At 39.1% G+C, this 16,882-nt stretch overlaps 1 long non-coding RNA gene across 2 annotated transcripts in view; it reads left to right on the plus strand.

Moving 5' to 3' along the window:
- Positions 1 to 16,882, plus strand: part of LOC106734369 (uncharacterized) — a 179,011-nt gene that overhangs the window by 142,520 nt on the left and 19,609 nt on the right. For both annotated transcript variants that reach the window (XR_001370016.2, XR_001370015.2), the window contains exon 3: positions 4,020 to 4,226. This is a non-coding gene — a long non-coding RNA (uncharacterized LOC106734369). The remainder of the gene's footprint in view (positions 1 to 4,019; positions 4,227 to 16,882) is intronic.

Genomic DNA, 16,882 nt, shown 5'->3' on the forward strand with positions numbered 1-16,882 from the left:
TACACACATACAAAATATCTCCAAAGGACACCACCGGGCAGTTATCCAGCTGTCTTTCTCCACCCTTCTTTTCCTATTTATAAAACCCTGATTTTGTTTGCTTACAATGAACCTAGCCACAGTAAAAGAAACATGGTGGGTCTAATGCCCTTAAGGGCCATAGCCACTTCTGCTAGATATTTGTTTTCCCAGGTTCCCCTGCAGTGAGTGGTGGCCATGTGACCCAATTTGAGCCAATCAGATGTTAGGGGAAATCTCTAGGGAATTTCTAGGTAATGTTTTGATTTCTGACAAATGAGTTAGGCATTTAAGAAGATTTTCTTAGGGTGCCTCTTCTTTCCTTCTTCTGTCTGAGATATTGATGTTAGGGACTGATGCCTGTAGCTGAAACATACATAACTACGATTTTCTGCGTGAGGCAACAAGCATGATGGAAGATGAAGATAATGTCAAAGATGCTGACCCAGAGCACTGACATTGTCCAGCCACTCAATAAGCCCTGGGATTGCTTTCAACTTACTCCTGTTAAATTAACAATAAATAGACTTCTGATTTAAACCAATGTCTGTTGGGGCTTCTAGTATTTACAAGTCAGAACATCTCAGCCAGTACAATTCCTTTCCTCTCAGGACATAGATTTTTATTGCTTTATCACGGTATCATGGAGATGATTCTTCAGCTTCTCTTTCTGGTTTGTTAAGCTAGTTTTTTGTTTGTTTGTTTTAAATTAATTTATTTATTAATTTCATGGGGGAGACAGAGAAAGGAAAAGAGGGAGCAATAGAGAGAGAGGCACCGTCAACAGAGTTCCAATGTTGTTATCCACTTGCAGTTTCAGCCAGCCCAGATCATGGGCACACACACATGTGCCTGACATGATCAGGGCAGTCCCTGGATGTTAACTCAGGACCTTCCCTAATTGGGTCCAGTTGCATTACTGCTATACTACTACTTAGCCCCTGATTCAGGTTTTTGTTTTTATGAGAGAAAGAGGAAGAGTATTTTTTTAAAGAGAGGCTTTTGCTATAGGGCTATAATTTTGCTATAGAGAGATAGAAAGTGAGAAATCACCACCACCACCACCCCCTAGGGGGGTTGGCCACACAGTAATCCCTTCTCCTCTATTCTCCTCTCAGGTTTTTGGGCGTACACACACACACACACACACACACACACACATGCCTGAAGTGAGTTTTAAGCCACTAGGCACAGAACTTGAACCGCAGTGGACTTCGTGGGAGTCCAGCAACATAACAATTACGCCGTCTTCCGGTACTAGGGGAAAATATTTTTGACAGGATTTTGATCCTCTGTCCCAGCCTCCCAGTTAGCCAGGATCAGAGATGTGTACTATTGTGCTCGGTCTGGTCAGGTGAGTCTGGGATCTGAACCCCGGCCTCCCATGTGGCCTCAGCTTTGCACAGTGTCACCCTACCACTTGTGCCACAGTAGCTGGGCCTAATCCAGTTTTATATACATTTTAAGTAGTTGGCATCTGTGTGAAAAAGATAGAATTTTTTTTCATGACATCTATCAATAATTACTTATGTGTTAACTCTCCTAATGGCAATATTAACCATAAACATTCACAGTATTGCAGTATTTGCAGCTAGGAATTCTGATAAGCATTCTTCATCTGGAAGGTCGGGTCTATGAATACAGCATTATTGTTCCCATGTTGATGAGTCAACATTGTGATTGTGTGTATTTGCCCCAAAACAGTAATTTCTTATTGGACTTCAAAGTCTACATGCTACTTCCATATATATTAATTCAATTGATTCTCACAACCTCACAACACAGATCTTATTTTTTTCCTGTTTTATAGATAAGGACACCAAGACTGAGGAAAACTAAGTGACTTGTTAATTCAATAAATACCTGGAAGAACTTGGATTTAGATCAAAGCCCATGCTCTTGCACAATAGCATGTCTTGAAGAACAGCCACTTGGAGAGGGTCTTGTTTTCAATCTTCAACCCAATGTCCTCAGATATCTTGACATATTTGTAGTTATTGAATTTCATAGAACTTCAAAGTATAAAATGGATTTCCCATATCTGTAATAAATTTCTGCCCTAAGGAACAAAAACAATGAAGTTTTAGAACTGACTTAAACACATTTCACAAAGCCCCAAAAGAGCACCAGAGTGATACATACAGATGTTCTTTTTAGAAATTCTTTTTATCTTGGGATCGATAGGTGGCGTGGTAGTTAAGGATGCTGGACTCCCACATGGTCGGTCAACTGCAGTTCAAGTCCCGGACCTGATGACTTTGCTTTCTCAGTTTCTTTCTCTCTCACACATACTTTGTCCCTCTCTGATCAAATTAAAATAAATAAATAAAAGTTAAATAAAATAATTAAATTGTTTTTTCTCTGTATTCATGGAAGGGCACATCCATGCACACCTGAGAGAGAGAGAGGAGCACCCTCCCCAGGATCTGTTCTCACCCCATGATCCCCTTTCTCTCATCCTCCAGCTAGTCATATGATGGACACTCAAGCATGTACCTGGTGTGATTCTGGCTGATCACGCTGGGGATTTATAGAGCAGTTACCATGTAGGATCGGGTGGCCAGAGGTGTCCTTTTTCCTGGATCTTCCACAGAAAATGTTCTTACTATTATTACCTAAGTCATATTATTGGGTCGTCAGGAAAGTCCTGATGCATTTTTACATAGAAAAACACACCATGACTTTCCCGACAACCTAATAGAATGAACATGTAAGTTCACCCAGGACAGAGATCCTATCTTTGCTATGTTTGTGTAGCACAGTGTCTGCCACATAGTAGGCTCTCTACACTTATTAAGTGAACAAAAACTTACTGACCTAATTCTTCAAAGGCACAGAAATACTCTATAGGAACCACAATAACAAAACACAGTTTGTTGTGTCAAAAAAGTTGCTCCGTGCAGTTTCGAGGAAAAAACATTGTAAGTAGCCTCAAGGTGAAGTTTCTTCACACTTTTTCTTGAACTGGAGGAATTATCCAAAAACAAGAGGAAAGCAATTAGTTTTTTCAGTAGTAATTGTAGTTTCTAGAAATAGTGTATCCATCTTCCGTTGGGAACTGTCTTGTTTCTAATCACTTTTCTCCTCTTGCTGGATTAGTTTGGAAACATTATTGTCTGAGTTTAGTGCATGCCTTTGGTTTTTAATATTGCAACCACATCACAACAGGTAGTGAAGGAAAACAACTGGACTGAGGAAAGCTGTGCACCCATTAAAGTGTTGAAAGAGTGAAATTGTATCTCAGAAAATCTTACATTTCTGTGAAAGTTTTAAGAAAAAAGATTTACTTTTATTTCCCGAGAAATCTGTGTTGCTGGTGTTTTTGAAATGTACTTCCATTTTTATTGAACTTGGTTGCTCTAATAAAGGAAAGAGCTCATAATAAGGGAATGCTCATGAATTATCATTGCATTTGTTTGATTTGATCCAATGTAGGAAAAAATACTACAAATAATGTTCATACGTGGATTTTGTTTTTTACAGTCTATTCAGATTTATTTGGTGGTTGAATTCCTTTTAAAGGAATTCCTTTTTAAGGAATGATAAATGATCAGTGAAAAATTTGAGGCACTAAAAAATCTGAATTCGCTTTGCAAACATCAGCTAACAAGAAAGCCAGGCAGCCTAGAGGGACTAAAATATAGGCCATCCCATGACCCAGAGAAGACATGGATAGCTATAGTCATCACAACATTAGAAAGGGGAATCTTGCTATTAATAGTAACATGCAAGAAAACTAACGTGTGCTGCCGATAATCTGGTATCTCTTCACATTTGTATTCCTGGGATGAAATTCTTGAGAAAAAAAATAGAGCTGTGAAAATAGGTGTTTCTGCTTCATAATAGTATGACTCTGATCGGCTTCAAGTCATTTACACACAACAATACATGCTGCTTCACCAGGTGGGTGCAGGGTGAGCTTATAGAAACCTACACTTGCTCAGTTTTTTATTTCACCTCATGACCTCTGCCATATTTTGTTTCTCTTTATTTTGAAATAGCAATGCAGTACACTGGCCACATTGAGGAGAAGACTACTGATTGTGATGAGAGCAAAAGAGGACCTACCCAGTCTTCCAAACCTGCATCTTTATCTGTGGCAACCATTTCCCACGTATTTACTTATATGAAATGCACAGAGTGTAGAACTTCATACTAATATTGAGTAATTGCTACAGGAGACAAATTACCAATCTTCATGTGGAAAGGTAAGGCATGATTCCCAATCTTTTAAAAATATATATGTTTAGGGGCTAGCAGTGGCATGGAGATTAGGACAGCTGGATCCCACATGGCTGACTGGAGTCCCTGACCCAGCAGCTTGAAAACTCACTGGGTATGTATGCATGTGGATCCAAAATTCCAAGAGAAAAATGGGGCAGAGGGTTTTGTGGTGTGGTCATCTCTGCCACGCCCCAGGCAGGGTAGTTTTTCACTTTTTCTCCCTCTGTTTCTCTAGCAAGTGTGTATGCCCTACAGCAAAACCAAGGTGGAAAAAAAGAGAAAAATGTGTGTGTCTATACTTTTTGCTATTATAATTAAGATCTTTAAATGGAACCACAATATATAAAACACTTGCAAGTAGTGTAGTTCTAGCTGAAGAAAGTGAGAAATAATCACCTCTCTTCCCTAAGATAGCCCTGGGCTTCTCCAGAGACCCATAACGTTCCCAGAAAGACAGTTTGAAGCTGTACCTGGATTTGAAAACCAGGCTCTAGAGTTGGCTCTACAACCAGAGCCATGCAATTTTGGAAAAGTGATTTTGCCCTTATGGGCCTCAGTTCCCTCACTTATAGGATGAACAATCTCTAAGAGTGCTTCTACTACTGATATTTCACTTTGATTTCTAAAATAACTATTCATACTAAGACTTTGCAAAGAAATCTTTTGGGAATAAAATATGAAGAAAGGTGCCTATTAGCATTAAAACTGATTTGAAACATAATGCACTTATTTATTCAAACACAAACACACACACACACACACACACACACACACATACGTATAGTAAAAACCGTCCAAACTCTCAGGTTTGCATTTCTTGATCTACAATCATCGTAGTCCATCTTCAACTTAAACCACAACACATATCAGATGGAATATTTATTATTTCATGTGTATGTAGCTGTCCATATCTTAAGGGTTTTAATACCATGCATATGTCGCACCATGGTGGTACAATGATAATGCAATGCTCTGCAAGGCTGAAGCACATGGGGAGGTCCCAGATTTGATTCCTGAAGTCTCCTTGTACATGCGTGACATGTGCATGTGTGCCCATAAATCTGGCTGGCGGAAGCTGGGGGTAGAGTGTGACACAAAGGCCCTGTCAGGGATCTCTCTCTCAGAAGAAAGAAGTAAACACACTTAAAAAATTATATGTGGGGAACCAGCAGTTAGCGTAATGGCTATGTCGCTGGACTCCCATGTAGTCGACCGCGGTTCGCGTCCCAGACCCAGTGGCTTAAAACTCAAGCCGGGCGTGGCGTGGCCATCCCCCCTGGGGGGGGTGATTTCTCGCTTTCTGTCTCTCTCTGTCTGTCTGGCGAGTGCACGCGCTCTATAGAGAAAACCTCTCAAAAAAAAAAAAAATATGTGAAGGACTAGCAGATGATATAACAGTTACATTGTTGGATTCCCACATGGCCGACAACAGTTCAAATCCCAGACAGACGGCTTGAAAATCATGTCAGGCATTTGTGTATGTGTGCCCAAAATCCCAAGAGAATAATGGTGGAGAAAGGATTGCAACATACTTTCCCCTTCAGAGAGTAATTTTTAACTTCCTTTCAGTCTCTCTCTGTCTCTGGTAAGTGCACATGCCCTATGGCAAAAACCTACCCAAAAAAGCACATATGTAATATTTTTCATCTCGCATTAGCAAATTAGCAGGTGTCTCATTTTCACCTGGAAAAGTTGCGATTAGTACTCTATATGACTATTACAATTTAGCCAGTGGTATTTGTTTGATTAGGCTACAACCTAGTAAAATACATATTTTTATTCTAAAAAGTATGCACTCACCTTACAAAATTCTTCACAAGTTGATTTTTTGTTTCCCTGCACAGCTGTTCTCTATTATGCAACCATGTTGTACAGTATTTGGCATATAAATAAGTGTTCAGCTATACCTAGTATAATTAGAAATGTTGTGGGTGTTGAGGAAATTGTAAGGGCAATGCTGAAGTCATTACCCAGGCTGGGCAAGGATAAATATGGTTGGAAGAAACTGGTGAACTAAGTAGGGACAAAGGGAGGTGTCAAAGGATTTTACATTGTAGTACTAATTCCACAGCAATGAGAAGGGCAGGATGGTCAAAGGGCGAAGATCAAAAGTTCAGGCCTCAGAGGTAGAAAAGAACTGAGTTATGAATTCCAGGTACAGACATGCAGTTGTATTTTTTTCTCTTTTGATTTTGTTTTTGTTTATTTTTGGAGAGGTTTATGCTATAGGGTGTGTGTGATCACCAGAAAGACAGAGAATGACAGAGAGACAGAAAGCGAGAAATCACCCCCAGGGTGATGGCCACACTGCAATCCCTTCTCCTCCATTCTCCTCTCGGGATCTTGGGCATGCGTGCTCATGTGCCCAATGTGAGTTTAAGCTCCTGGGTCTGGGACTTGAACTGTGGTTGACTACATGGGAGCCCAGCAACATAGCCCTTATGCCAACTGCTGGTCCCAGCAGTTGTATTGTTGAAGGAGAGTGCAGGAAGGGATTTCCGAAGTCAAGAGAAGGTGTAACTGGGCGCTTCACATACTGTCATGGAGGACCTAGAATGGCTAAAGCAGAACCTTAAAGAGCTCACACTTACACAGTTTGCCTCAAGTGTATAGTACCAGATGGCCACCAATCAGATAGGATTCCTACATCAACAGGCAGGTTGATGAAAATATGTCCATAGCTCCTACTTATTTCCAAAATTCTGTTATTTCTTCCAGGAAAAAAATATTAAGTAAATTTGCTATTGCACGAGGAACAAGCACTTTTAATTAGGAGTCAAAATGATTCCGAGTATATGTACAGCATTTGACTAGAGATACGAATGAACCTGCACAGTGATAGGCTTTTAAAGTTCCAAAAGTCATGGCTCTCCATTTCACAGAAAAGGAAACTGAGGCCCAGGAAGTGCACATGATTTACTTAAGGTCATGAGACAAGTTTGATGATTGTGGAACCTAGATTAATCTTTTCTTTCATTACACTGTGAGGCCTTTAAGCCATTTAACTTTTGTGCTGATCTGCGAATTAGAGATAATAGATGCCATTAGCTGGCCAGATCTGTGTGAACAAAGGGAATTGCATATCTGAGACAACTGTGTGGATAATTCCATTTCCTAAGATGCAAAATATGTTTTAATGAAAATATCTAGATAATTGAAACCTGACCATCTTATTTTAGAAGTTTTAAAAATATGTAATTACCCTATTTTCCCTTTCACCTTACTGAAGGCTCAATAAATAAAGATATTGATCTCATCAATATGAGGTTCCCATAATAAATAATTCAGTTTATAAATATACACAAAAAAGAGAAAAGTGACCAAATGTAATATCACTAATAACGGAACGATCTTCTCATTGCTATACACTGAGGAGAAAACAATATCTCTTATGTATTGGGTTGTCAGAAAAGTTATGACACATGGGAACCAGCAGTTAGCGTAATGACTATGTTGCTGGACTCCCATGTAGTTGACCGCAGTTCGCGTCCTGGACCCGGTGGCTTAAAACTCACGCTGGGCGCATGTGCGTGCATGCCCAAGATCCTGAGAGGAGAATGGAGGAGAAGGGATTGCGGCGTGACCATCCCCCCTGGGGGGTGATTTCTTGCTTTCTGTCTCTATGTCTCTCTCTGTCTGGCGAGCGCACACGCCCTATAGTGAAAATCTCTCCAAAAGAAAAAAAAAAAGTTATGACACATTTTTGCATAGAAAAACATGAAAAAATAGGTCACAACTTTTTTGACAACCCAATAGTATTCTTGCCAAAATTGTTTAATCGAGCCTAACCCTAAGGCCACACTCAGATATAACTGAAGGCTCAATAAATAAAGATATTGATCTCATCAATATGAGGTTCCCATAATAAATAATTCAGTTTATAAATATACACAAAAAAGAGAAAAGTGACCAAATGTAATATCACTAATAACGGAACGATCTTCTCATTGCTATACACTGAGGAGAAAACAATATCTCTTATGTATTGGGTTGTCAGAAAAGTTATGACACATGGGAACCAGCAGTTAGCGTAATGACTATGTTGCTGGACTCCCATGTAGTTGACCGCAGTTCGCGTCCTGGACCCGGTGGCTTAAAACTCACGCTGGGCGCATGTGCGTGCATGCCCAAGATCCTGAGAGGAGAATGGAGGAGAAGGGATTGCGGCGTGACCATCCCCCCTGGGGGGTGATTTCTTGCTTTCTGTCTCTATGTCTCTCTCTGTCTGGCGAGCGCACACGCCCTATAGTGAAAATCTCTCCAAAAGAAAAAAAAAAGTTATGACACATTTTTGCATAGAAAAACATGAAAAAATAGGTCACAACTTTTTTGACAACCCAATAGTATTCTTGCCAAAATTGTTTAATCGAGCCTAACCCTAAGGCCACACTCAGATATATATTGTGGAATATCCTAGAAAATGACAGGTCTAGATTCTTTTAGAAAATCAATGTTGTAAAAGAAAAATTTTTTTTAAGTGAAAGAGCTGTGTTAGGCAACAGAAGACAACAGTGAAATGCAATGCATGATTCTTGATAAAAGCCAGGTGAAAAAAAGAATCCAAAAGATCAGAATTGGGACAATTTTAAAAAATGTAATATATGCTGTATGTTAGATCATTTTATTTGTATCAATGCTAAATTTCTTGAGCACGACAATATTGTGGCTGTGTATGCTGTCCTTATTCTTAGGAGATGTGTGCTGAAGGATGAAGGGGTGAATGATGATGTCTGCAACTTATTTTTAGACTGTTAGTCGAAAAAGTGTAGGGTGTGTGTTCACAAATGGGGGAAAGTAGAGATGAAAAAGGGAGAGAGAGCATATGAGGTAAAACAGTAGCAATTGGTGATTCTAGGTGAAGGGTATAATGAGTCGTCATTATACCTGCAATTTTTAAAAATAAAAAGTTAGCCAAAAAAAAAAAAAAGAAGGAGGACTCCTCTATACAAAATATACTGGGCAGAGGGAAATGAATAAAATGGGAACATTTATACCTTGTCTGGTAAATCATTACTTGCCCTGGGCAAGCATCAATTAACAAGGCTATTATGAAGCACTTTGTGAGTATAACACTTGAATAAAATGCTAAATAAATGACAGACCTAGTTGTGTTTCCTAGGGGAGTCTCTCTCCAGTTATTGAGGAGCTTAACTTTAGTAACCACAATGTATAAGGTCTACATAAATTAATCCGATCTCTAGAATTACAGAACTCAAAAGTTCTTCTGATTAGTTTCAACTAATCAGAGGCAATGATTGTGGCCTTTTTTCTCTTTAAAAAAAAAAAATCCCACCATACCAAACTACATTTACTTTTAGCCATAGCACATTCTGTCTCTCCCAGATGGTAGGAGTCCCTCCCTCTATAAAAAGAGAGGTCTAACATCTGTCATCGTGTGTGTGTGTGTGTGTGTGTGTGTGTGTGTGTGTGTGTGTTTCCTAAACAAAGAAAACCCTTTCTGATACACCTAGTATGTAGCAGGGATTAGGAGTTGGCCAAGAAGTTCTTCTACAGAGTGTGATACCTGAGTTACTAGAAGATGGAAGGAATAAAAGACAGCAAAACATTGCAGCAGAATGAACAAAAGTAACTACTGGCTAATTAGTTTATCTAAAATATAAATAAGATCTACTCTTCTCAGAAAGTCTGTGGGGTTCCACACCCCCTTCTGATTCCTTTTTTTCCCTTTGTTCATTGACAACAATCTAATGACTGTTTTCCTCATGTATGAGTCAATTACTTCTGTACAGATAACTAAATATTTCTGAGTTATTCATTGACAAGAATTATCATGATTGGCTTAGAACAAACAAATCAAGACTCATCCTTTGGAGCTGAGACTGAGATTCATGCAAGCGTTTTCTCAATCACATAGCTTTACAAAACCTGAGAAAAAGTAGAATTTTGTTAGCAAGGAAGAAAGCAGGGAGCATGCTTGATGGCCACCAGTGTCTGCTTTTAGGAGGTAAAGTGACTCACTAAATATTTTGAAAAGTTAACAAGGCAATAGGAAGTGAAGGACAGAAGATGAAAATAATGCTCATGAGTTTAACTTGTGTGACTGGGAAATTGTGCTTCTACAAACTGAGAATAAGTAGAGGAAACAGATTCAACTATAAGATAAGATATATTTTTATTAAGCTTTATTTGAGGTACCCTCGTTGTAACTACAGCAAACGTGTAAAGTTTCAGGTAGAACAACAGATTGAATATATATAGATCTAGGTGTCATGAGCATATGGTAAAAATGAAAACTATGAAGTAATTTGATCACCCAAGGGGAGTGGATAGCATGAGAAAAGCAGTGGACAGAGAGAAACTTGTGAGAGAGATAGAGGAGGAATAGCTAGGAAGGTTTAGGGGGACAGGAAGAAAGCAGTGTTTCAGTACCTAGGACTAAGAGAACTTTTAGAAGTAAAGTGACAGGCACCATTCGAGGTAAAAGAGAGGTCCTACTAGCTTCAGTCTAAAGATGTCACTGGGGGCCCAGGTGCAATGGTATGTGTTGCCAGGACTCTCTACAACACAGTGAGGACCTGTCTGAAAAACAGCTGGACGTAGTGGCAGCTATAGTTCTAGCTGGTAGGCTGAGGCAGGAGGATCACGACAGTGAGACCCTGTCCAAAAAAAGGAAAAAAACTACATATATATGCATATATTGAGTCATTGGGAAAATCACAACACTTTTGCATAGAAAAAAATACGTCATGACTTTTCCAACAAGCCAACATAATTAGGATTTTCCATTATGAAATCACTGGTGGCCAAAGGGTAGTGGAATGTGGAAGGAGGAAACACAGAAGGGAATGAAAAGTAAGGAAGTGAAGAGGATGATGTAAACAAACACTGAGTAGTTTGAGTAAAAAGGGAAATGGGCACATTTTAGGCTAAAACTAAAGAGCTAATAGAGACCAGTTGAAGATAGGGATGAACTGTGAGACAAAGTCTGGAAGGCTGACTAATGAAGGTACAAGGAGTGCAAAGGAGAGAGTGAAGCTTAAACAAAGAGGTTGCACTCATTCTCTGGACCAAGATATAGAGCAGTATATTGATGAAGCAAGTGTCCAGGAAAACAATGGTAATATCCTCCACTTAACAGTAATTATGAGGCAAAGTGCACTAGTCAGGACTTTCAGTTGCAAGAGATAAAATTTAAATTCAAATAGTTAAAACAAAAAAGGAAATGTATTAGATTACATAACTTAAAAGAAGTTTACTGCCATCAGGTATAGCTAGAACCAGACACTCAAGTGATCTGTTTTTTTCTTGGCTTGGTTGATATTATTTCCAGACAAGCTCTATCCATGTGCCCACATCTCCATTCTTTTATACTACTTAACAGCAAAGATCTGAAGAGGAGAGAGTGTCTCCCTTTGCAGTCATGCATCCAAAGTTCTAGGAGAGATTTTGATTGGTTAACCCTAGGTCAAATGCTTTATCCCTGAACCAATGAGTATGGCCAAGAGGATATGGTCATCATCCCACACCACAGGTATGAGAATGGTGAAAGAATTCTTATTGCCAGAATGAAAAGTAAATGAATGCTAGGAGCCGGCAGGTGGCTTGGTGTTTAAGGGTGCTGGACTCCCACATGGCCGATTGCGGTTCGAGTCCCGGACGAGACGGCTTGCTTTCTCTCTCTCGCTCTCTCTCTCTCTCTCACACATACTCTACCCCTCTCTGGTCAAATTGAAATAAATAAATGAATAAATAAGTTAAATAAAATAATTAAAGAAAAAAAAAGTAAATGAATGCTGAGCACGCAACAAGAGATGTTTACTGCCAAGGTTTCTTGCTGATGCCAAGAGTGTTTGAAGTTGAGTAGGAGACTTGTAAAGAGTATGAAAGATTTGGAATATCCTCAAGAAATATATGGGAACTTAACTTTACCAAGTAATGAAGCTGACAGGTAGAAATATTAAGGATACAGTTGAGGTCAACTAAGTCAGCACCTCTAAGATTTTAACCAACAGCGTTTAACTACTCAGGGGTAAATAACAACAATAATACTATGTATACAATGTAATAATGCCAGGCATTTTTTTTTAGAGTTCATGTACTGACTCATTTTGTCATCATGACAACTCCATGAGGGTGACAGATCAAACTGCACAGAAGCAGATAAGGTTGATCAAGACATTGATATTTCTCTGGTGGGTGCAGTGAAAGTAGGGAGCTCGGAGGGAACTAGCCTTGGGGAAAGCTTAGGATAGAAGTGGGGCTGGAAGGAGGCCAGTGGATAGGGAGAGGATTTCTGTGAGGTTGACTGGGGTGAAGGTGAGAGAAAGACAGACTTGGGAGGATAAGAGGTTGTCGTCAGAAAATAGGATATTGGAGTTTGAGATTTTAAGGCGATTTCAAATTCATTTCTGCTCAACTTTCATTCCTATTTCTAATATCCAAAAATAGTCTTAAAAAATTAGTCTTCAAAGTCATGTACAACTCAACTCTGGTTGAGTTCCAGCTTTAGATAAGTAATCTCGAACAAGAAATTTAACTTCTCTGTGGCTCCTGTGTCTTCAGCTATAAATTAGAGATGATAAAATGCCTCCCTCATAGGTTGTTGTGTGAAAATCAAATGAATTGATGGATGTAAGACACCTACAGTATATTATATATGATATATAGCGGATGCTCAATGTACTGTACACATTCTCACACTTATCTTATTATTATACCAACATTATTATCACTAGCTTACACATCGCTCCTGACAGCATGAGGGCAATACCCAGTGTCTCATTCATCGTGTTTCCTTAAGACTTAGCTCAGAGCTTGGCACACAGAAAGTACTCAATGAATGGATATGCAACCTGAATACTGGCTACTTCTATTTCAGAGGTCATCTGCTTCTAGTGTAAGTGGGGGAAATAGTTTTTTCTTTCTTCATATCTATTTCTGATTTGGTCTATAGCAAAGTTTAATTCTATACCAGGTCACTGAACAAGTATTTATTGAGATTCACCTTATTTCAAGCACTATGCTAGTAATTGAGTGTATAATGGCACAAAAATGGACAAGGTCTTTGTCCTTATGGAGATTGCAACTACAGAGGAAGCAGAAATTGATGGGATAATTTTACAGATAAATGTAAACTTCTAACTATGATGCTTATCACTAAGGAGAGGCTATCAGAAGGAAACTAACCTAGTCAGGAACATTAGGAAAAGTTTCATCATGTGAATAATGATTGAGCTGAGGATGAGAAGGGATTAACTTGACAAGAAATGACTAGATAACTTCTCTAGGCAAAGGGAACAGCATATGCAAAGTATCTATAAACAGAAGAATAAGTATCTATAAACATCAAGAATCAGAACTGTGCAGTTGGAGCAGAGAGACACAGAAACCGTCTTATGCTAGATAAAGCTGGAAAGAAAGGTGGTGGCCAGAGGATTCAGGGCCCAGAATCTCCACTCATTGCTACCACTAGTCACCACATGGAACTATAGGATACCACTGTCTTTGATGATATGCTTGTTCTGGCCAAAAGAAAAAAAAAAGAAAGAAAGAAAAAGAAGAAGAATAAGTCTTATTTCATTTCTCTCTCACACTTCACACTCCATACACTACTTAGCCCAAGTAGTGGGCTTGCTTTCTCACTCCCCAACATCTCTCTCTCTGGTCAAATTAAATAATAATAATACGTACAATAAATACTCTTAAAAATCAAGTTTGAGGGATCTGCAGATGGCATAATGGTTTACATCGCTGAACTCCCACGTAGTCAACCATAGTTTGAGTCTGGACCCTGCGGCTTAAAACTCACGCCAGGCACACGTGTGTGCTCAAAATCCTGCTAGGAGAATGGAGGAGACAGGATTGCATCATGGTCATCCACTCTGGGGGGTGATTTCTCACTTTCTGTTTCTCTCTGTCTCACCAGCAAGCACATGCACCTGAGAGCAAAAACCTCTCTGCAAAAAAGAAACAAAACAAAAATAAATAAATAGATAAATAAATAAATAAAGTTTGAGAATAATAAAGGGGGAAATGTGGGATAGTTCAGAACAAGAGACTACTGAAAATTGAGTAACAAACATTTTGATCTTAAAATGTTCTAAATTCATCCTTCCGTCCAATCTCAGGTAAGACACTAAACCAAGACCACCTACTCTGGGTGTGTCTACTCCTAGTTAAGCAGTTGCAGCTGTTGTTCCAGCTGGTGCTGGCTGACTGGCTGGTTGGTTGGTTGGTTTACTTTAACCTGTCCCAGATCATGCTCTTAAACATGATTTCCACCACAACACATGAGAGAGGAAAATATGTATGTACGCGAAGGCAAATTTCTTTCTTTGAGTTCATTCTTCAATTATAATAAACAACTAAGAACTCCTAGGTCGGGCCACCAGAAACTGCTCAGGTGACGTCGTAACAATCAAACTCCCTTTAATAAAAAAATTGACATCACTTTAAACTTTTTATTCATTTAACAATTATTTATACAGCACTTAAAAGGTGTCATAGACTGTGCTGGTTCCTGACATACATAAAAACACGATCCTAGGCCCAGAAGTCTTCACAAAACAAATACAATCTTCTCCTTTTTTCTTAGCAAGTTATATGCTCTTGTGCATGGGAGCCACAAAATATGAGACTCAAAAACAAATCACTTCAATGTAATAGCTTATAATAGTCTTAAAACCCAGTAGAACTGTGTTCTATGGGAACACAGAGGAGAATAATTCTCCCTGGAGAAAGAGGGGACTTCACACAGAAGTCAACATTTGAAATGCAGCCTTGAAGAATGACTTGGAGTATTCCAAGAAGAGAGAAAAAAATGTATTCTAAGTATAGGCAACAACATGTGGGAAGGTACATTGGAAAGCATTGGAACGTCTGCCTGAAAGAGGTGATCTAAGCAGAGTAGACAGACTTTACGGCCTTCAGAAAGCAATGATATAACCCAATCAATTTCTGGAGATGCCATGCGGCATCATAAATGTTTATTCTTTCAAGAATGTCCCAGGCCACCAGGTAGTATGTTGGTTAACACACTCAATTCTTACATAGCTGACCAAGGTTCAAGTCCTGGACCTGGTGGCTTGAAAATTACAACAAACAAATAAATAAACAAATGTTAGGGGGGAAAAAAAGGAAATAAATGTCCCTTGGATGTTATATACATTAGTCAAGAAAAATTCAGCCATTTGCCTATGGTGTTCAGAAATTATTTTCAAATTTCATTTGTATTGGTGCTAGATACTCCTAGCAATTTCTAGCCTTGTGGTTTGTTCACCTTCCATATACTGTGATCCCAAATTAGAGCATTGGGTAGAGAGCACAAAATGACTTTCTAATACAAATTAAGGATGAAGTAGGTGGGAAGGCCCAATAAAGTGGTTAAGAAAGTCCAATGAATTCCTGGGTATTTCTGTATGGATTACCCAATATTTGGCTTACTCCATCAACGGTAATATACAAGAGCAACCATTCATTGAGTGACTATGATGTGTCAAGAATGTTATCTATTTAAAATCTCTAATTCTCATACCTTCTGGAAATAGGTATTTTCCCTAGGTTAGCCACAAGAAAACTAAATTTACAGAGTTTCTGCCCAGGACAGAGTGATTCAGAGCCACATGCCTGGGTTTTAATCTTAATGTCACTAGTCTTCCTAGTCTTCGTCTTCCTTCTTCTTTTTTTTTTTTGGAGGTTTTTGCTATAGGGTGTGTGCGCTTGCCAGACAGACAGAGAGACAGAAAGCGAGAAATCACCCCCAAGAAGGGATGGCCATGCCACAGTCCCTTCTCCTCCATTCTCCTCTTGGGATTTTGGGCATGCACGCACACGCACTCAACACCACTAGTCTACTTTACCTTGGGAAAGTGCTGACCTCTCTATGCCCAAGTGTCCCCATCTGGAAGATGGGGATGCTATTAATATATCTAAGCACTCATAAAATTGAGTAACATAATTTTTGCTATTATATTTATTAATGGACATGTTTAAACCTCTCAGCAAACCTCTGCTGCCAAATACTACCATATAAAATCTGCCCTATATGAAGACAACTAGGAAGGAAGATTTCCTGCAAAATTATTACAATGCTTCCCAAAAATAACAGAGGAGTGACTTTAAATGACATCTTCATTTTCCTCCATGCTTTGAGACAATGGAAGGATAATAAAATTGTGTGGCTGTAGTTCTCAAAATTCAGCATGTATAAAAATCATTTATGAAATTCGTTGAGATTATGGAATACATTCTTCCCCTCTCCACCAAAACTACTGGTTTAGGGAGTCTGAGAGGATTCCTAAGTATTTGGTCTTACTGTCTATCTTTACATGACATGTTTCTCAGTTTTTGTTTTCTTTTGTTAATATGAGCCACCAGCTCAAACCCCCTACTATTAACCTGAATCTCACATGGATTTCTGCACATCCAAAGCTCCACTTGCCTCCTTGTTCTCTCAGCTCAGACCCAATGCCTGGGTTTCTTCACAACCAGAATTCTCTCAAACTCAGAACTATTTTGCCTTCCTCTGGGAGTAGGAAGTAGGGCTGACTTTCCATCTTCTAACCCTTGAGAAATTGCTGTGGTGATTTAGCACATCAAACGCATGAGTGTGCTTAGCAACAGGAGGAGGGAGTTCTCACAGCCTTCCATTTCTTTCTTTCTTATAAAATTAGAATAAGTA

This window comes from Tupaia chinensis, unplaced genomic scaffold (assembly GCF_000334495.1).
Source record: "Tupaia chinensis unplaced genomic scaffold, TupChi_1.0 Scaffold000099_1, whole genome shotgun sequence".
NCBI classification, from domain to species: Eukaryota; Metazoa; Chordata; class Mammalia; order Scandentia; family Tupaiidae; genus Tupaia; species Tupaia belangeri.